At 36.6% G+C, this 21,784-nt stretch overlaps 2 protein-coding genes and 1 long non-coding RNA gene across 4 annotated transcripts in view; 1 reads left to right on the plus strand and 2 right to left on the minus strand.

The window, feature by feature from the left end:
- LOC146468825 (uncharacterized) overlaps positions 1-9,720 on the plus strand; it is an 84,564-nt gene extending 74,844 nt beyond the window's left edge. The window contains exon 3 of the long non-coding RNA XR_014867340.1: positions 9,500-9,720. This is a non-coding gene — a long non-coding RNA (uncharacterized LOC146468825). The remainder of the gene's footprint in view (positions 1-9,499) is intronic.
- Positions 1-21,784, minus strand: part of LOC146468817 (ras-like protein 1) — a 348,000-nt gene that overhangs the window by 242,436 nt on the left and 83,780 nt on the right. The gene's annotated exons all lie outside the window — the stretch shown is intronic.
- LOC146468819 (uncharacterized) overlaps positions 1-21,784 on the minus strand; it is a 349,521-nt gene that overhangs the window by 209,814 nt on the left and 117,923 nt on the right. The gene's annotated exons all lie outside the window — the stretch shown is intronic.

Genomic DNA, 21,784 nt, shown 5'->3' on the forward strand with positions numbered 1-21,784 from the left:
TTTGCCAAGTGACGTGAATGCGATAGCAGAAGTCATTAGTCACTGAAGGAGATCAATTATCAACCCTATGAGCTATGATGACCCTCTAGATGGCTTTGTATGGTACACTAAACAAATAAACTGATACTTAGATGACATCTTATTCAATGTGAGCTAAATAGGAGCTTTCTGTTGTTTGTTCCATCGTACTGAGGAAAACAAGAAAAATATTACAAAAGTCTTGGGCGATTTTGACAAGAACATGCTTATCGTTTACAGTTGTCAACAGATTAATGTTGCAATTATCGGGATTTTAAGAGCGTTAGTTCTCAGCACTGATAGAAAACTCGAAACTGATTTTTAAACCTGGGTTTAGAACGGCATTTCGTCAGTCAAGAATTTTAAATTTCAAGTGATTCGATGTTTTACCGGGTAAGGAAACTCTCTCCTGAAAAAGTACGCCAAATTGAGAATTTCGACTGAGCTAATTTTAGTAATTTTCAGTACCTTCCTCATGACCTTCAAAACTAATCTCGTACCCCGATCTAAGTCGTCGGTTCGGGAATGTCGAAATGTGAGATCTGGTAAAGTTCGATACAACGCCATTTCTGGTTGGTTACCAGAATAAGGAATGCCTCATTCTAATCTGCTCTGTGATTGGCTCTTTCCTTCTGTGTTTGGTTTTCGCTCAGTTCGGGGAAGAAACAAAAACACGGAAAAGTTTTCGCTCCGATTAAGATTGTCATGCGACGTTTTAATACATACATGCCCTTTGTGTGGGAAGAGAACAGTGAGAAATTGTTTTTTCGGAAGACAACAGCGACTTTAGCCGAAAAGAGTTTGCAGTAACGTTCAAACGGCCTTGCCAAATTACACAAGTTTCCAACACGATGGATATAAGCTTGCTTACTTTTGGGGATAAAATGGAGGTAGGTCATATATTTTTTTTTGGTATTTCTTGACAAAAAATGATTTTTTTTAAAATGATTATTTATTTAGTAAACGCAAATTAATTTCCCCAAAATACTTTACCTTGAGTTCCTGAACACGCGCGCCGCATTTGCTAGCATATTTTCAGTTTTTGTCTTCTGCTAAAAGACTATTTTCCTTCTATAAATTGAACTGGACTTTGAGTAAGAGACTTCATAATATAATATTAGTCCTTTCAGACCAGTGTGCTTATTCCTTCAAGATCCATACAACATCTCTCATAGGACTTTGGAGAAATTGATAGAGTGTCCACACAATATTATTATTCATCTGCTGGTGAGATCAATATCCCTCCCACCCCTCAGCTAAGAGAAATGAAAAATGTCCGACTTATGACCGCCAAAATAATAGTAATGAAACCCGTACTACAACAGAGAACACCTTGTCTGAACCGATTAGGGCTCTTTATGTAAGTGTAGTTAGTTTAATTTTATCCCCTCTCTCCCACTTACTGAGTTAAAAAAAAATTTGGATCCAAAATATAAAACTAGCCTTCCTCTAAAATAGAAATGGGGACATTGGTTTACATGTCTGCACCACCTAATGTTTTGCAGGTCTATGCTTGTGATAGGCTTTAGAAAAGAAGTAGTTTTAAAAGGAGGACATGCCTCTTTGGATTTGACATTACTTATAGTTTTTAGAATCTTTTTGCCATTGTTCTTTTCTTCAAGATAGGGGAATTTCTCCATTATTTTATCATTAGTATGGAGTCCTTGAAGTACTAAACACACTTCATTTACTACTTCCATTGTTAATCCTTAGCACATTCTCTGATACAAATAGTTATCACTGGCCTCAGTTTCTCCTTTATTTCTTGTTAACTCTGCCTTAATTTCTTCCACCTGATTTCTAGGGAGAAGCAAGTTCCTAAAGTTCCTATCAGTGATGTGAATATCTTCAAGGGCTAAAACAGCTGGACACAGCTCAACACATAATTAAGAGCAATGACAGTCATTTCGGACAACAGATATCACAACAGCTGCATTTCTCACACAAAAGCCAAAACCAAAGTGGTTATAAGCAAAAATTTTCCCCTGCACAGATTTCTGGGGTATTTACACTAATCTGTCATGATGGGTTGCATTTCTTCAATATTTGCACCAATATGATTAGTGTTAAAGTAAAGTTTTGATGTAGCAGGCTTCCCATCTCTTCCACTTTCTTGGAAAAAACTTTCCATGGTTTGCGGAAGACCAAAATGAATAAATTATTATCCTTCCAACACAATAAGAATCAAACCCCATTCCCAAAGATTGTGGCAAATAATATTCATTGTCAGTCTGTAGAGAATGAGACTGAGCCAAAAGTGCATTTTGAGGAATTTGGGGAGTAAGGTAGAACTGGTGATCCCCAAGCTTTCCACCCAAAAAGGCACCCCCAAATCCACACAGTACTAATGATGAGTAAATAATAGGCTGACAGGCTTAATTTTTGACATTGGTGGTGATAAGTTCATCTGCTATGGGGGAAAATACGTAATCAAACTGGTCAACATTACTTTGTGTTAAGATAGGAGGGCCTTTGTAGTACTCCATAAATCTTTCATATTCAAACTTTGTATGATTGTAGTTTGGTTGTTTTTCTGTTGCTGTTGTTGTCATGACAACAATCTTCGCTGTAGGGAATACTGAGGAAAGTGTTCCTCGTTTGCTGTACTCTGAAGTTGTGCCCCCTGAACAAAGATGCAATTAATTAAGAAAAAACTGTAGTCATTCACTGGGATTACCACAAAATGGATAATGAGAAGGCTGAATAAAAAGGGATTCACAAGTAACTAAGCCCTTTTTGACGCATGGGGTGGTGGAAGGACGAAGCATAAAAGAAGCTGCGATAATCACTAACAATATGGCTCTGTATTTATTAGCTTTTAACCTTTAAGCCTCAGTGTCAACATAGTTTCTCCTTACTGGTCTCTACATGTCCATTTTTCATAGTAGCATTATAGGGAGGTTGTTGAAATATCAAGAAATTTCACCACTGGTGATCTCATGACCTCTCCTTGATTGTGTATTGATTAATATTAGGAGAAATTTTGATACTGATCACTACTGGGTTCAAGGTTCACTGTTCTGATATTTTTTGTGTACTTGTGTGAAAAGTCCTTGAACATAATTTTGTGTTGCTGGTCTTAATATTAAGAAAAGTTAGGACCTGACATGGGTGCAAATATCAATACAAGAAAATTTTTTTTGCTCGAGGAATTGGCATCAACAAGGAATTTTCATCCAAGACAGACACTGTTTTCAAAGTTTATTTTCCCCACCACTTCTCTGCAGTGGGTTTGTGTCTGACAGTTTGATTAAATGTTGTTTCCTGGCTATGGAAGGCCATGGTTAAGGAATACTTAGGAATTCATGGTTACTGAAGATCAGCTTACTGTGAAAGCTGTTGTTTTGCTGCAGAAATGGGTGACAGTTCATTAGAACACACAGACATGCACAGGAAAACAAATAGTGCAAATATTTTTTTTTATTTGTTTTCTATTTATCTGCCATTTGCTACTTTTATGAGCCCAAAAGACCTTCACACCTTCCTATTATTATTGTTGTTATTTTTTTTTTTTTTGCTGAATTCAAGGATCCCATCAGAGGTGAGTGTCCAAGCACCAAGATAGCTGCTTTGGACATAAAGAACCTTGTATTATTCTTAGTGTATCATCCTCTATGCATGTACAAATAATGCAATGCTCAGTACAACAATGATTATTTAAGCAGCTCATTGTGCCTTGCAAATCAAATGCAGATAATGACCTTTGTTCTTCATATCAAGAGTCAAATATTATTGGACTTGTGTATTATGTGGTTCTAATTTTCGAGTCTGTGGACTCCTATGTGTAAAATTATAACCTTTATTAACTTGTCATCAAAGAAGCAGTCGAGGGGGCATGTCCCCTAAACTTAACATAAATTTCAGGTGAAAACTTTTCAAGTGTTATGTGATAAAGGTGAATCAAGAACCACTGAAATGGAAAGCTCATCACTACCAAATAAAACTCTAATGGGAAACTCATAGGGACTTGCTCTGTTTGCTCACATGTTGCAAGTAACCAAACATTCTTCAGATCCCAAATCCAGATGTGGTACCTCCATTTCCCAAAAGAAATTCAAACTTCCATTTTTGAGAAAAAAAAACCCCTTTAAAACAGCAAGGGTGTACTCGGTATTTTAATGTTGGACATAATTGGGCGCCTACCATTTAGACGGACAGGTCTTTCTGGTTTGCTGGTATATAACCAAGACAGTAGCATGGTGTTAGGGCTAGGATGGTTCATGGTTCATTTATTTCACACTATTTACACAACATTAACATAGAAAGAAAAGTATTACAACAAATGATTACAAGATAAAAATAAATACAGTACAAATTATAAAATGTGTGTGGTGGTCAAAGTAGCAAAGGCTTTCTAGCTGACTACCACCTACTTTTAAGTAAACAAAGAAATGACACTGAGCATTATTGAGATATTAGAAAATGTAGGAAATGTTTGTAGAGCCTAGGATGTACAAGAGAGAATTACATTTGTGTAAATTAAGGTATGTTCGAGATATACTGAACCAAGCAAGAAATCTAAACAGGACAAGCTTAATAAAAGAAGAACAAAACAATAAATAAATAAAAACAAAAAAAAAAGCAAAAAAACAACATACAAACAAACAACAACAACAACAAACAAAAAGAAAGGAAAAGGACAACACATCATCAGCAGCAACAGCAGCGACAACAAAGATCAAAATATAAGCAGACAATTATTATTATTAAAATTATTATTATTATTATTATTATTATTTTTAACTCTATTATTATTATTAGATAGTTACATACTATTATATTTTTGATCATTAAACAGAACATATATTATTTGATTGATAAGAGATCAGGTGGGCCTTATAAAGTTTCTTAAACCTGTTAAAAGTTTTTGTTTTTTTCAATGCCATGGGGACAGTTTCCCATATGACAGAAGCAGAGTACTTAAAAGTAAATTTGCCTATGTTAGTTCTAACTTGTGGTCGGTGGAAATTAAGCTTGGCAGAATTTCTGGTGTTATAGGAGTGGACAGTTGTTGTAGGTAGGAGGAGGCCCTGTTTAGCTGGTTCATATAAAATTATATTATTACAGTGACCTTGAGTTGTGTCCTTTGGCCTGTAAAAGAAACCTGCCGCATTTACACAATCCATTTGGTTTGGAAATTTAAACCAACTTATGGAAGAAGGAGAATGTGTGTGACCAAATCAGCTGAAAGACTACAAAGAGAAGAAATAATTTTTACGTATCACTGGTAGACCACAATTTCTGAAACTTTGCAAATGAAAATATGACATGAACCATTTGACTTTCCAATGCGAAATTTAACACCAAGATGCCAATCAGTAACCCTATTGTGCCTCATCTACAACAACGACCACAAAATTTTTCTGATAAAGCTTCGACAACAAAAACTCTCTGCACTGTCTGTTGCTACCTTTACCTTGGGGTGCACAAAAATTATGTGACATTTCCCTGCCTGTTAATTACAGTATCTTCAATACAGTTACCATCTAAGGCGAAAACTGGTACAGCTTACTCCGGTTGACTTAAGTCTTTTTAATTGATCGTCGATAAGCACGTTGATCTTGAGTGGAGAAAGCACAATTACGATGGATTTGTTCTTGGAACAGTTTTCATTACAAAGATGGTCTAGATGGTCACAAAGGGTAGGAACTAATCTTAGTAAAAAAGTGATTTACCGCGCTTGTTGATTGCAATCTCTCCTGTTGCCTTTTTCGTTTTGGTTTAGTTTCAAGTTTTGTTGTCCTCTCGACCGAAGAACGTTCCGAAGAGCAGCCTCGAAAGCGAAAACCTCACCAGGAATGATCACAGTTACGAGCAGCACGGTGGACAAAGGATGATGGGCAGGCCCGTATTCCGGGCCTCAAATCGAACTTTACCAGATCTCCCCTCCGCCTGACCGTGGGAGATCTGGGTACGAGATTACTTCAAAACTAAAGCAGAGATCTATCATTGGCCTCAAACGATTTGTTAGCACTTCAACTGCACATTTCCAGGCTTAAAAGGGGTTTTTTTTTTATCGATGCGAATTAAACAGAGCGAAGTTGAGAGACGGTACGGGACACGTCTATTTTGGGTGCTTTTCAAGACACGTGTGCCCCAATAAATTTTATTCAGTTTTTCCGGGTCTAAAAAAGAATTCCAAGAAATCAAAACCTAGAACTACCATAGGGTATCCTTATTCAATTTATGAAGGACTTTCATTATTTATCATGTACCACCCCTCGCTCGATGTTAGTAGACATTCCCTCTTAATGCGTTTGCTTCCAGCCATCTTAAGTGAACGACTTAGCGATGCTCCCTATCATAAGGTGGTCAGTCCTTAAACAGAGTGATTGAATTCGATACTGCATGGTTCCTTTTTAATATCCGTGCAGATTGAGCTCTGTGAAGCTACCATACCACAATTAGACAAAAAGCGGGTTAAAGCAAACAACAATGACTCTAATGAAACGCTTACGGCTACAGCTATCTTTGATTGATCGCACAAAGTTTCGTGGCTGTCCGATAACGGTAATCACCCACAGCAAGTCAGAAGAAGATTAAAATTATAATATATTTTTTTGCCACGAAATTTAATGCTTGTTCAAAGAAGACTCGCTCTCTCCCCTCACCCCTAACCCCAACACCCGGTGACACTGTGCTCTACATTAAAATTCAGTATTTGAAACGGCTCTATTAATAAAAGGCCAATCGACTCTAAATCGGACCCATCTTGGGTTGAACGAAAATGGATCTACCAGTCGAAGTCGGTATGATTGTAATTATTAAGGCCATTTTGTGTTGTGACAAAATAGTTCTGTTCTTCGATGTCAAAACAGCTCCATTGATAGGAGCAGAGACGGCCCTACATTAGATCCAGCTAAGCTTGAACGGGAATGGCTCTAGTGATAAGAACCTACACGCACCATGTGGCGATCATGAAATATTTTCCACTGTGGGCGAAATCGGCTTATTGGTGGGGCTGAAACGGTTTTTTTATTGGGGTAGATCTGGACCAAATTGACAAAATGAACACATGAATTTGAAGAGTCCAAATGAGCTTCAGGTGCCATAGCGCTGAGTCTGCACTTTGGGGCTGAAATGGATCTTTTGAAATAGCGGTGTATGTTTAAGTTTGATTTTATTTCCTTTATTAAATCACTGAAGCAATATATAATACAAATTTAAATTCTTGTAAATAAATGTGCGATTATAAACCCAAAACTGGAGTTTAAATGAATATTTTTATTTTGAGCCGGGAGGGGGTGTCGATGCACCCAAGACGAGCTTAAACGGTTGAAGAACTATTTGCTTATTAAGTGAAAGGCTAGCTCGTCCAGGATAACTCTGGCTAGGGTGGGTAACCGAGACCACAAGCCCTTATTGATAACATCAACAAAATAGGCAAACACTATACAAACGGACTAATTTTACTAACAATAGGCTAACGAACTTTTCACTTACAATAGACGAATCGAAAAGCAGCGATCATTTTTTTTTTTTTTTTTTTTTTTTTTTTGCAGTCTTTACAGCCAATAATATCACGTCTTAACTGATAAACGACTAATAACCTCTTGCCTTTAATCAGGTCAATGACCAAAATCACTAATATCATCTATTGAAGCTCCACAATTTATTTGAACCTAATAACGACTTTTGCTTAGGTTGTGGAAACGTCAGCCAATGTAATCGCAAACAGTCCTTCTCCGAATGATCAAAACTTACGTCCTTATGGCATGAATCCTGGGTTGAGGCCATTTATGGAATTGTTACGTTAAAATTGTTTACAAGGTACTGGGAATTAACGCTCCTGGTAAAGCTTCAAATTCGTCTTTTAATACTTTACAACTCACTAGATACGGTCATAAACGAGAAAAAAAAATACAGAATTAATAAACGCGAACTTAAAAACTTAAGAAAAACCGAATGTACAACAAATCGAATAGAAAACACGCAAAAATTCATAAGCGAAAATATAACTACTTGCAAGATCTTTACGGCAACTCTGAGACGACAACAACTTATTTACAAAGGCAAAATACAAAACGTTACAAAAATTTTAACCAAATAAAAAATGCCTAACGAACTTATGAAATTAAAAACAAACGATTACGTAACGCGACGCCAACAAAAAAAAAAGTAAGCATAAGTTACAAAAAGCTAAAGTGAGCGTGATGACAAATTAACACAACGATAAATGAACAGAAAAATCTCTTTCTCGTGGTTACAGTCCTCCAATGTTTGAAAAGCTTATTATAATTTAATTTCTGTCATTGAAATATGACATCTTTTTTAAGAGGTGACTAGGAACGAGCTGCTGTTGGCTTTTCGGAAGTGCTAATCGGCCTTTGCTTTTGACACTTTTAACAACATTTTCAGCCACATACGCTTCCACTTGGCCACAATACATCTCATAAAATAATGCCATCCGTCCAACTTATTATCTCCTAATTATTTTCAGAACCTAATTAAGTGACGAGCGAAACCGTAACTGCCTATGTATAACGAAATCAGGTTTTTTAAAATTTGTTTTGCCTGTGTTGATGCGTTGCGATTGTGGCTTGTGTAATCCCAAATTGATTAAAAATACAAAAGCAACCAAAATTCAAACAAAAAAAGAAAAAAACAAAACAACTTACTTGCACGGGATCTCATCCGTGACCCTATTATCAAGTCTGATGAACCAAGGTTGGCCCTACTTCAGCCGGCATTCCTCGCTCCAGTGATAACTTCATGCCTTTTCAGAACTCTTAAAGATTCCTTCACTCCGAATTAACATCTGTAAATTTTGTTGTTCTATTTTTGGACTGTATTGCTGGAAAGACATTCTTCCAAATATTTGAACAAAACCTTACAAGAAATTATTTAAGAAAGTTCTTTTGAAATTCTACTTTTCCCAATATTAAGTTTGACTTTGTATAATCATTTGCTCTTTTTCCCTTACTAATAGTTTTGTACCGTGGCTATGTATTTGATTTTATGTTCTATTATGTATATTATATTATCTCTTCCTTGATCCTTTTTTTTTTCTATCCTTACGATTAAGTATTAATCCTTCTATTTTTGGCTGTGTCTCCGTTATTTTATTACCTTTAATTTATTCTCATAAAATATATTGTGGAGATGACTGGAGTAAATAAATAAATAAATAAATAAATAAATAAATAATCTTCCTGCCCCTTACTGTTCCCGCGCAGTCACCAAATGTCTTTAGAGGCGTTCGAGAGGAATCAGTGAAACAAAAATTAGTGTCCCAAAGTCAGACGTGTATTTTATGAAAACGTCATTTACTTCTCAGATCTAAAATGTCAGCTTTCAGCTGTGTCGGATTCTACCAAGAGAGAGAGAGAGAGTAACAAAGTTTCTACAAAAGTGCTTCATCCCCTCCCCCTAAATTGCAATAACGACACTAACTGGTAATATCTTTTCGTTAATATTCATGACCTGTCTTACGCTTCTGATTTTCTCTCTCCCATAAAATAAAATTTCATTTTATTTGCAGGGACCTCAGCAACAATCTAATTGAACATCTACCAGAAGATATATTTGCACGCTTATCCGTATACAATTTGTAAGTATCAGAGACTTTTTTCCCTGTTGTTCATAATTGATTTCACAGCAGTCAATCGACTTGGTGACCTTTGTAGAATTAATCACTCTTACACACCACTCTGGTCCCATCTTTTTTTTTCTGTGGGACATTTGAATTGCTTCGATTGCCCATCCATCCTCATGATCAACGGGAAGAGAGTAGACTTAAAAGTGTCACAGTTTTTATCATTTGTTAAAATATAATTTATTTAATTCTAGGTGCATCTCATTCACGCCTTCCTTTTGTAAAACGTTTTACTAAAAATATTATCTGTTCACATTGATACTATAAATAAGCAATCTTTGCGAAAGAGAATATGAATGTCCCTCCGTACCAAATGGCACGACAAGCGAATGTTTTGATAGACACTGCAAGCTAGGTTTAATGAAATCAGCCCTGAGTCAGTGATACACCAATGAGATCTTTTACCAAACGTTTTGTAACACTTACCACAATGTACACGATGTAGCCCAAGAAGGGGGAGCCAATATGACCGATCTATCAAACAAATAATAAATTTTCCATTTAATCAAAAAAAGTGTCAAAAATTTAACCATTTGTTAAGACACAAATTATTTAATTCCAGGTGCATCTCATTCACACCTTCCTTTTGCAAAATCTTTTACCAAAAAGTTTGTCTCTTCGCATTGATACTATAGCTTGGAAAACTTTGTGATATCATTCTCTATATCAGTAGACTCGCCAAGATTAGTGAAAATCAAACTAAGAATTGTACAGTTTAAGGAATTTTTCGTTGAAAACTTCCCACTTAAAAGACTTGACATGCGCGTTCAGGGAGAGCGCTCTCAACGATCTCTGGGAGTGACGTATGCTCTTATCCAGACTCCATCGACCAGCGGGAATTAACTAGTTTTCCTCTGTCTCTGCCTTGACAAGACTCCTGAATGGTGATCTTTCTTTTAACTCCGGAAAATAGAAATGACATTCTTTGACGTCCGTGGCGACTGTTGCTATATAATGGTCGCCAAGAGAATAGTCTACGGAACAACAACAAAAACAAAAGAAAACCCAAATTTTTAATTTAGCAGGAGGAGTTGGGCTTCAAATCCAGCTCAGTGCCAAAGTAATGCGAAAGTATGCTGTCTCATGCTCTACTTAATTAATATTCTTTTGATCGTTGCCGGTGAAAACTTTATTCGTTTGCTTCCAGCCATCTTTAGAGAACGATTTGGCGATGTTACGCATCATAAAGTTGTCAGTCCTAAAACACAGTGATTGAATTCGATAAGAACCTATACGCACCAAGGTGCCGATCATGAGATATATTCCTCTGTGGGCGAAATCAGCTTTTTGGTGGGGCTGAATACATTTTTGTTGGGGTCGATATGGACCAAATTTACAAAATGGACACACGAATTCAAAGAGTCCCAATAAGCTTCAGGGGCCATAGAGCCGAGTCGGCACTTTGGGGCTGAAATGGAGGCTGAAAGAGGTGTATGTTTTAGTTTGATTTTAATTCCTTTATTAATTGACTGTAAGCATATATGATATGAATTTAAATTCTTGAAATAAATGTGCGATTGTAAACCCGAAACTGGAGTTCAAATAGATATGTTCATTTTGAGCTGGGAGGGGGCGAGTTGTCTCGCCCACCCAAGACAAACTTAGACGGTTGAAGAACTATTGGCACAATAAATGAAAAGCTTGCTCGATCAGGATAACTCGGGTGAGGGTTGGTAGTTGAGACCACGGTGCCAACATCAACAAAACAGGCCAACACTATACAAACCGACTAATTTTACTTACAAAAGGCCAACGGACTTTTCATTTACAATAGACGAATCGAAACGGTCGAATCGAAAAGAAATAATCATTTCTTGTAATTTTACAGCCAATAACATCTACAGTTTACCATAACCAGAAATCCTAGACGGCAAGCGGTTTTATCGGTAGGTGCAGATTTAAAATGGCGGCCAGGTCGAATAAAGGTGTAAGTGGGACATTTTAAAGGCTTTAAAAGATGTGAGTGCCACCGAATTCTTAAGGAATCTACCAGCATCAAAGAAAGATCCTTTTTTATGAAGTTGAAATGGTACTGAACGTAGAATAAAAGGAAATTCGAGATTCACAAATATCCTACTTATCGGTGGACGTTTTTTGGGGGGACAAAAACATTCGTTTTGGTAGCTTAACATCACGTCTTTTGAATAAGTTAGGGAAATTAAATGTATCGGAGAAACTATTTTCCCTCATCAGACGAAGGAAGGTATGAAGGTCAACACTACTTTAAGAGGTTAGAAAGAGGATATTGTGTTCATTTATGAGTTTATTTCGATCAAAAAAGGCACTGCCTAGAATGATTTTATCCTGGCCTTTCCTTCGATTGAAGTGCTGTTCGATCACTGCTTTATCGATTTTTGAGCTGGGGAAAGTTGCATTTTCGACGACAAGGCCAAAAAATTCAATAGTTTATAATTTCCCCCTCATTCTCTTTATGATCTGCCGCCATTTTTAATCCGTGTATGTGTCCTTTACGCTTGCTAATTAGTTGGCAGCCATGTTGTATAGTATTTCTGGCTATGCTTGAACCTGATAACGACTTTCGTTTAGGTTATCGATACGTCCGCCAATGTAATCGCAAACAGTCCTTCTCCGGATGACTTTGGCGCTTGCACGCTGAAAATATGTCATTCATTGCTAGTAACCTATTTATTTATTTATTATTATTTTTTTTTTTTTGAAAAAAAGAATTAACCACAGAAAAATGAGTCATTCTCAGGAAAACGAGTTTGCCCACAATTTGGGGACGTAAGATATTGTTTTGGGTCAATGCCGATTAATATTGTAGTTCCTTATCAAAAAAGTTATCTTTAATTGCTGCTTATGCTTCATAAAATCTATGCGTAATTTTATTCTCAACTCTGTTTTATCTATATAATCTCTGCTACCACAAGACCTGACTAGGAGTGATCAAATAGACTCATTTTTAAAGCTAGGAAAATATCGGAATCAAATATTACTTTCATTCTAAGGGAATTACCTTAAGGGTAAAAAAGATCGCTTGTCAAAAGCTGCAGCGCAAGGTTTAGCACGGCAAAACGGAATGAAAATAAAATAAAAATGCTCAAGAAATTCTTACTATTCGATATGTACTCACGATTCTCGCAACTGCTGAAAAAGTCCTTATTTTGCAAAGAATTATGTTGCGTTCGTCCATTTTCTTCAACACAGCCTTGTTAGCTTTACTACCGTTTGTGTTTCTGGATATGTATTTGACCTAAAATTACCAAACATATGACACAATCTTGGATTCCATTTCCTTATTTCAAATAAACATCTGTTGTTTTATGAGAAACTAATACATTATAGACTCACTCGGCAAAGAAACAGTGTAAAATTGTAATATCTAATAGAGGCATTTTATTTATACAATGTTTGAGCAACACTGTTTAGATTGGCAAGTATAATAACTACGATATGTCTTTTGGTATCCTTGGCAAACAAGTACCCAAGGCAGCATTGATTTTTTTTTTATAAGCTTTGAAGCCTATCGACACAGGGGAAAGTGAAAGTGGTAATTATCCTTTAAATTATAATTAAATCAATTATGTTCTAGACTCCTTGCTACAAACAGATCGAGAAACGTCGGAAATAATAACTGGTTTTGATAGCAGAACATAAATTTAGTGACGTGGAAAAGAATTTAATTGAAAAATATCTAATACAATCAGAAGAGAAAATACGGGAGCAGAATGAGCTCTACAGTCTGAGTTGGTCAGGTCTTGCACAACCTGAAGAACCAATCAGAATTTACTTTCTTATATGGATGTACGGAATACGCACGTGTTGTGAATGTGTGGCAGAAAGTTTGCAACTCGATGTTTAGGGTCACCCAACGAGAGCATTAAAACAAGATTTATAAAATGTTTCCTGGGTTTTTGAAAGACCAATTAGTATAAGCTAATATGGGGCTTGTTTTATTTGTTTGGATTCTTTATCTAAAACTCCAATAAAAAGACTTATAGTTTTAGGGACGAAATCCTTAACAAAGAAGTTTAAGAGTTGCTGTTGGCTTTCCGAAATGTTAGGTGCCCTTTTTTTAGTACTGTTAACACAGTATTTAACAACCTGAAAACAAAAATTTGAAGTGACCTTTCGCTAAACATAAATCTAGTATTTTTTTTTCTCAATTAAATCCCAATTTCAGGGGGTTGCAAAAAAAGTCTTTGCGAAAAAAATTTCCAGTTAAACTAGCCGTTGGGTGGGTGTCCCTAAATGTTTTTTGATGCGGTTTCCATGCAAAACTACAACCCATGTATATAAATTTGTTTTTTGAGAGGTCAGGTTTGATCATAAGGAAATTTTCTAATTTTCAAACGGCCATAGCTGACTCTCTCCTGAGCGTAGAAAGTTGAGTACACTAAACTGATGGAAGTAAAGACGGACGAAAAGACAAGCGATAGTCGATACACTTCAAGGTTTACTGAACAGCTATGACAAGAACACTCACCCAGCGAGAAAATGTTTCGATTGAATATTAAAACAAATATCACACAGGGCGTCTTTATCAGAAGAAATGAAGTCAAAATAACTTAACCTTAGTGTGGCAAATAGGGGCGAAGCAAAACAAGTAAGGTAAGGTTATATAAATCACGTTTATTAATCAAACTGGAGAAAACCACTTGTTGTAAGTTCAAGGGTAAATTCAAGCTAAGCTGTCCGAGGTTCTGATTAGGAGCTGAAATACTATTGGCACGAAATTTTGCTTTCAAATTATAAAAATAAAATTAAAAACTCACGTAAACGACATTTCCGAGTTGATAGATAATACAAATAATTTGTATAGCTCATCTCCTTAGCCCAAACAACGTAGGTTTTCCGAATGATAAAATTATCTTTGGCTGGTACTTATCAATGAAAAAAACAACAGCAACAACAACAACAACAACTACAACAGCACTAACAAACACACACAACAAAAAACCCAGATACATTGAAGAAAAATCGATATATTAAAATCAACAATTTGGCGTACTCTTGTCGTCTTTAAAATTGCCTTGATAACGAACACTTTTCTAACCTTGTTGCGGGGCTGTCAGGTTCGCAAGTTTTCTTCGAAATTTTCCGAGACACTCTTTTTTGGAATTCCTTGAGAGCGTATTTTTTGCTGCTTATGACGCAACGCAGGTATACAGCTTTCTTTTTGACGGTAGCAAGCCAATTGCGGACAAAAACTCTGCAAATTAACATACATTTCCTGGCCACTTCTGTTGCAAAGTTAAAGCGAAAATTCAGGGCGAACACATTCAGTGAAATGTGAATTTCATTCTTCGCTTCTTTCATGGGAAGAATACAACGCTGCATAATTCTGTATTGTTTCTTTGCAGAAGTCCTTTTAAAAAACTTGTGCTTCGGCTTTCAGCAGGTTTCCAAACGCGTTTGGAAACCTGTTGAAACCCGAAGCACAAGTTTTTAAAATAGTACTTCTCAAACTCATAAATTATTCATGTGCTAATGACCCAATCAGCTTGCACCAATTGGGTCAGGTGCATGTATGAACATATCGAGCAAGAGACATTCGATTAGTTCAAAAAAAATGATCAAGACACTGATCAAGAAATTTGAATTTTAATCAGTCTTAATACTAAATACGGTATATTTCCCGCTTCAATCATTACTTTCAACAACAATAGGGCAACATATTATTCTTTCCACCGGACTATTTAGCAACCTCCATCACGAATTTTGACAAACCAATAGTTCAGCGACAGAGCGTCCATTCCGGTAATATCTGCGCTTAGAGTGGTAACCTTGTGAAAATCGCAGTCCTTGAAGAGACCACCACTATCTAATACCGGAACTTTAACCTCTCTTAACCTCTGCCATTCGGCAAAAATGCTCACAGCCCACTTGTTTTTGTACTTAGTTGAAGCTGGAACGGCACCAGAACATCTTCTTGAAAAGAAGTTTTAGGAACGCGAAATCGTTCTGATCCGGACTCATACTTCATCACGCGCCGTAATGTTAATCTACCAAAAAACTCGCCCCCTTGCCGCATATTAAATATTCCTTACATTTACCACGAATAAGAAACAAACAATAGCCTATTGAGCACGCCTTCTAATTATCTATTCTTCGGAAATAATTCCACTAAATTCTGAAACTAGTTTGAGAAGCCAGCTCAAAAACTCGTGCTTCGTTTTTCATTAGGGGTTCCAATCACCTTGAAACAATAAAAGCACTCCGCTTTCGGCGTCGTGCTTTCATCCGTTTCTTGGTGTTTGGAGCCCCTGATAAAAAAAAAAAACCTGGCACTCGTTTTTTATCTATTACTTGAAACTCCCGAAAATTGAAACGACATTAATTTACGTCCCTACAGATTGCAGCTATATCATGGCCGCCAAGAGAATAGTCTAAAGCCAGCGACACACTTGGCGATTTTATACGACGGTCGCCCCGAATTTGATCACCAGCGAAAATCGCAAGCGATTTTCGCCACCGATTGATTAGGACACACCTATCGATTTTTTTCGCCGATCGCGGCGATGTGGCAGTTTTGAAAACTCATGCAATAAAATCGCCCAACCTTATGGGTTGGCTTTATTTGCGATTCGCAGCAATAAACGTAGAAAATCGCGGGAACGGGCACACTTGGCGAGTGCCAGATATCGGGGTACAAAATCGCCAAGTGTGTCGCTCGCCTTGAGAAACAACAACAACAACAACAACAAAACAAAAACAAAAACAAAAACAAAAAACAAAAAAACAAAAAAACAAAAAAACCGAAACAAAAACAAAAAAGAATTCACAATTTTCTTTTTTAATTTAACAGAAGCACGTGGGCTTCAACTTTAGCTCAGTAACAAAATAACACGAAAGTATGCTGACTCAAATACTATTCATTTGATATTCTTTCCATCGTTGTTGGTGAAAACCTTATTTGTTTGCTTCCATTTGCTTCCAGTCATCTTTAGTGAACGCTTTAGCGATCTTCTCCGTTATCAAGTGATCGAATTTGATAGTTTATGCTTCCTTTTTAATATCCGTGCAGAATGAGCTCGTGAAGCTTTTATACCACATGAGTACAATTGGAAGAAAAGCAGGTTCAAGTTAACAATTATGGCACTAATGAGACGCTAACAACTACAACTATCTTTGATTTATTGCACAACCTTTCGTGGCTGTCCGATGACGGTATTTACCCACCGCAAGTCAGAACATACTATGTTCAAAGAAGACTCGTTTCCCTTCCCCTCACCTCCTCCGGTCATACTTTGCTTTACATCAAAATTCAATATTTCAAACGGCTCTATTAATAAAAGACGAATGAAAATGGATCTACCAGTCGAAGTCAAAATGTTTGTAGTGATTGGGGCCATCTCGTGTTGTAACAAAATACTATAGTTCTGTTCTTCGATGTCAAAACAGCTCCATTTATAGGAGCAGAGACGGCCCTACATTAGAACCAGCTAGGCTTGAACGGAAATGGCTCTAGTGATAAGAACCTACATGCACCAAGGTGCCGTTTATGAAATATTCGTCAATGGACGAAACCGACTTTTTGGTGGGGCTGAAAAGGTTTTTATTGGGGTCGGTATGGACCAAATTCACAAAATGGATCCACGAATTCAAAGAGTCCAAATCAGATTAAGGGGCCACAGAGCTGCGGTGGCACTTTGGGGCTGACATGGATCTTTTGAAATAACGATACATGTTTTAGTTTGATTGTATTTCCTTTATTAACTCACTGTAGGAAAATATATTGAATTTAAATTATTGTAAATGAATGTGTGATTGTAAACCCAAAACTGGAGCTCAAATGTATATTTTTATTTTGAGTCGGGAAGGGGCGAGACACCCGAGACCCGCTTAGAAGGTTGAAGAACTATTTGCGCAATAAGTGAAAGGCTTGCTCGTCCAGGATAACTCAGGGGAGGGTGGGTAGCCGAAACCACAGGCCCTTATTCATGATAACATCAACAAAACAGGCAAACACTATACAAACTGACTAATTTTACTAACAATAGGCCAACCGACTTTTCACTTACAATAGACGAATCGAAAAGCAGGAATCATTTTTTGCAGTCGTTACAGCCAATAACATAACGTCTTAGTTGACAAACGACAAATAGCATCTTGCCTTTAATCAGATCAATGACCAAAGCCACTAATAGCATCTATTGAAGCTCCACAATTTACTTGAACCTAATAACGACTTTCAGTTAGGTTGTGGAAACGTCAGCCAATGTAATCACAAACAGTCCTTCTCCGGATGATCAAAATTTACGTCCTTATGGCATGACTCCTGGATTGAAGCAATTTCTACCATTGTTTAATTTGTTTACAAGGTCCTGGTAATTAACGCTCCTGGTACGGCTTCAAATTGGTCTTTTAATACTTTATAACTCACTAGAAACGATCATAAACGAGAAAAAATGCAGAATTAATAAACACGAACTTATAAACTTAAGAAAAACTGAATGTACAACAAATCGAATAGAAAACAAGCAAAAATTCAGATGCAAAACTATAACTACTCACAAGATCTGTAAGGCAACTCAAGGATCACAACAACTGATTTACAAAGGCGAAATACAAAACGTTATAAAAAAAATTAACCGAAAAAGAAAGGCTCAATGCACTTATGAAATTAACAACAAACGATTACGTATGCGACGCCCAGAAACTAACTTGCAAGAAAAAGTAAGCATAAGTTACAAGGAAAAAAATACCATTAGTTACAAAAAGCTGCACTGAACGTGATGACAAATTTAATGTTTAAGCTGATTGCACAACAGTGAATGAATACAAAAATCTAATTCTTGTGGTTACAGTCCTCCAATGTTTGAAAAGCTTATTATAATTTAATTTCTGTCACTAAAATGTATAAAATTTTGGAAGTTTTCGAGCTTCTGTTGGCTTTTCGGGAGTGCTAATCGGCCTTTTTCACACTTTTTACTAACAACATTTTCAGGCACACACGTTTACACTTGGCCACAATATATCTCATAACGCCATCTGCCCAACTTTTTATCGCCTAATTATTTGCAGAACATAAGTGACGAGCGAAATCCGAACTGCCTATGTAGAACTTAATGTTTGAGGGTGGGGTGGGGGATGGGGCTGCGTTGGAACTGTGGCTGGTGTAATCCCAAGTTGATTAAAAATACAAAACAAAAAAACAACAAATTAAACAATCAAGAAAAAAAAAAGAGCAAAGTATACGCACCAGCACCAGATCTCATTCGCGACCCTACTATCAAGTCGGATAAACCAAGGTTGGCACTACTTTAGCCGGTATTCCTCGCTCCAGGGGTAACCTCATGCCATTTTTAAATGTTCCCACGCAGTCACTTAAGGTCTGTTTAGAGGTGTACAAGAGGAATGAGTAAAATGGAAATTAGCGTCCTAAAGTCCAGGCATATAGTTTATGAAAACAATATTTTACCACTCAGACCGAAAATGTTAAGTTGAAATTATTGTCAGCTGCGTCGGCTTCTACCAAGAGAGAGTAACAAAGTTTATTTCAAAAGTGCTTTATACCCTCCCCCTAAAGTGCAATAACGAGGCTAACTAGTAATATATTGTCTTTAATATTCATGACCTGTCTTACCATGCCGATTTTCTCTCTTCCATAAAATAAACTTTCATTTCGTTTGCAGAGACCTCAGCAACAATCGAATTCAACATCTACCGAAAGACACATTTTCACACCAATCAGGGATGTACTATTTGTAAGTGTGAGGAACTTCTTTTTCTTTTGTTCCTTGTTTTTTCCCTAACAGTTATTTAACCAGGTGAGCTGCGTAGAATCTAGAACTCTTACTCCCTTACTCTTGTCTCATTTTTCGTGGGCCATTCAAAACTACATGCATTTTTGTGCCAAATCTTTTTACGGGTCACCTTGCATGAATTGAAATTGGTATGTAAAACAGTGGTGAGTGTATGAAAATGATAGGAAGATGGTATAATAAGTTATCGGCGTGAGTGGATTAAATTAAACATGATGTGAACACCTGGATCGGAACGGCACATGCGATGCCTAGTATTATTGCTAAATGCTTGATGCCACACCATGAACTTGTGAATTAATTAATGAGTCATTATCGCGCACCTTTGGCGTTGTTTTTATTGAAGGTAAGCCCAGTTAATAGGGAGCTATCTTTTTTTACCTCGGTAATTTCCTATTATCCGAATAGACAACAGAAAAATGAGTCATTCCCAGGTAAAGAAACCACGTAATATTATAATATCTAATAGAGTCATTTTATTTATACAATGTTTAAGAAACGCTGTTTAGATTAACATGTAAAATAACTACGATATGCCTTTTGTTATCCTTGGCAAACAAGTAACCAAGGTCACATTAGTTTTTTATTGGCTTTAAAACCTCTAGACGCAGGAGAAAGTAAAAGTGGTAATTTCCCTTTAAACTATAATTAATTCAATTATGTTTTTGAGTCCTAGTTACAAACAGATCGAGAAAATTCGGAGGCAATAACTGGTTATGATAGCAGAATATAAAATTAGTGACGCGAAAAAGAATTTACTTGAAAAATATCTAATACAATCAGAAGAGAAAATAGCGGAGCCAAATGAGCTCTATAGTCTGAGTTGGTCAGGTCTTGCACAACCTGAAGAACCAATCAGAATTTACTTTCTTATATGGATGTACAAAATACGTACGTGTTGTGAGTGTGTGGCAGAAAGTTTGCAACTCGATGTTCAGGGTCACCCAACGAGAGCATTAAAACAAGATTTTTAAAATGTTTCCTGGGTTTTTAAGAGGCCAACTCACGTAAGCTAACACAGCTTGTTTTATCTGTTCGGATTCTTTTTCTAAAAATGTAATAAAATGGCCGATAGTTTTAGGGACAAAATCCTAAACGAAGAAGTTTTAGAGTTGCTGTTGGCTTTCCAAAATATAAGGAGGCCTTTTTATTACTTTTAACACGGTATTTGGCCCCCTGAAAACAAAATGTATTTCGTTTTCAGCGTTTCAAAAATTTGAAGTGACCTTTTGCTTAAAACATAACCCTAGTATTTTTTTTTTCATTATTAAATCCCTTTTTAGAGGCTTGAAAAGTCTTTGCGAAAAAATACTCAGCAAAACTGGCCGTAGGGTGGGTGTCCCTTAGTCTGCAAACGCAGACGTATTTCCGGCCGTCGCTTCTCTCCAGAGAGAAGCGACAGCCGGAAATACGTCTGCGTTCGCAGACTAGGTGTCCCTGGATGAGACCAATGTATATTAATGTCTTTTATGGAAGGTCAGGTTTCATCACAAGAAAATTTTCTGATATTCGAATGGCCATAGCTGACTCCTCCCTGAGCATAGAAAGTTGAGTAGACGAAACTGATGGAAGTAAAATCGGACAAAAAGACAAGCGATCGCCAATACACTTTAAACTCTACTGAACAGCTATGTAAAGAACACTCAGCCAACGAGAAAATAATGGAGTTGAATATTAAAACAAATATCAAGAAAGGACGTCTTTATTAGAGGAGACGAAGTCAAAATAACCTAACCTGCTGGAGGTTCTGATTAGGAACTGAAATACTACTGGTGCGAAATTTTGCTTTCAAATTATAAAAAAGAAATTAAAAGCTCACCTGAACAACATTTCCGAGTTGATAGATAATATAGACAATTTGTGGTTACTTGAGGCGTCTGTAATCTCATTCAATATGCCATAGAATGAACGGCTCATGTTATTCTCACTTCTTTCTTTGCGATCTGGACAGTGTTTTTGATTATCGTAACTCGATACAAAATTACCTCATTCCTCCTCATATAAGAAGATGGTGAGAATAAATTCGAACAAATAAGTCTGTGACATGACGGTGCTCATGTACATACCGTCCAACGAGAGGTACCGTGCAATTTCAACAATCAACTATGGAAAAAGAAATTTCAAAATTGTTTGATAGTAGCGGCAACCGTCAAATAATCTTCTTTAACATCTTCCAAGGCTTGAATAATTCTTTGTCGCCGTTTAAGTAAGATTCTGTTTCTTTGTGGCCTGATTTTCTTCGGTTCTTTCTGTCTCAAATGTGTCTACTTGTTCATACAGCGTACTCTGTTTGTTACAATACTGTAGATGTGCAGTAAAATGTTTTTTATTTTATATCTGTTTCAGCAAAAGATTGTGCAAAAAAACATAAAATTTTAATGATAATGTATATTCTCTTGTGTTTTTGTTCAGTGTTAAAATACATGTAACTACAATGAATGAC

This window comes from Pavona decussata, unplaced genomic scaffold (assembly GCF_977016875.1).
Source record: "Pavona decussata unplaced genomic scaffold, jaPavDecu1.1 SCAFFOLD_128, whole genome shotgun sequence".
Taxonomy (NCBI): Eukaryota; Metazoa; Cnidaria; class Anthozoa; order Scleractinia; family Agariciidae; genus Pavona; species Pavona decussata.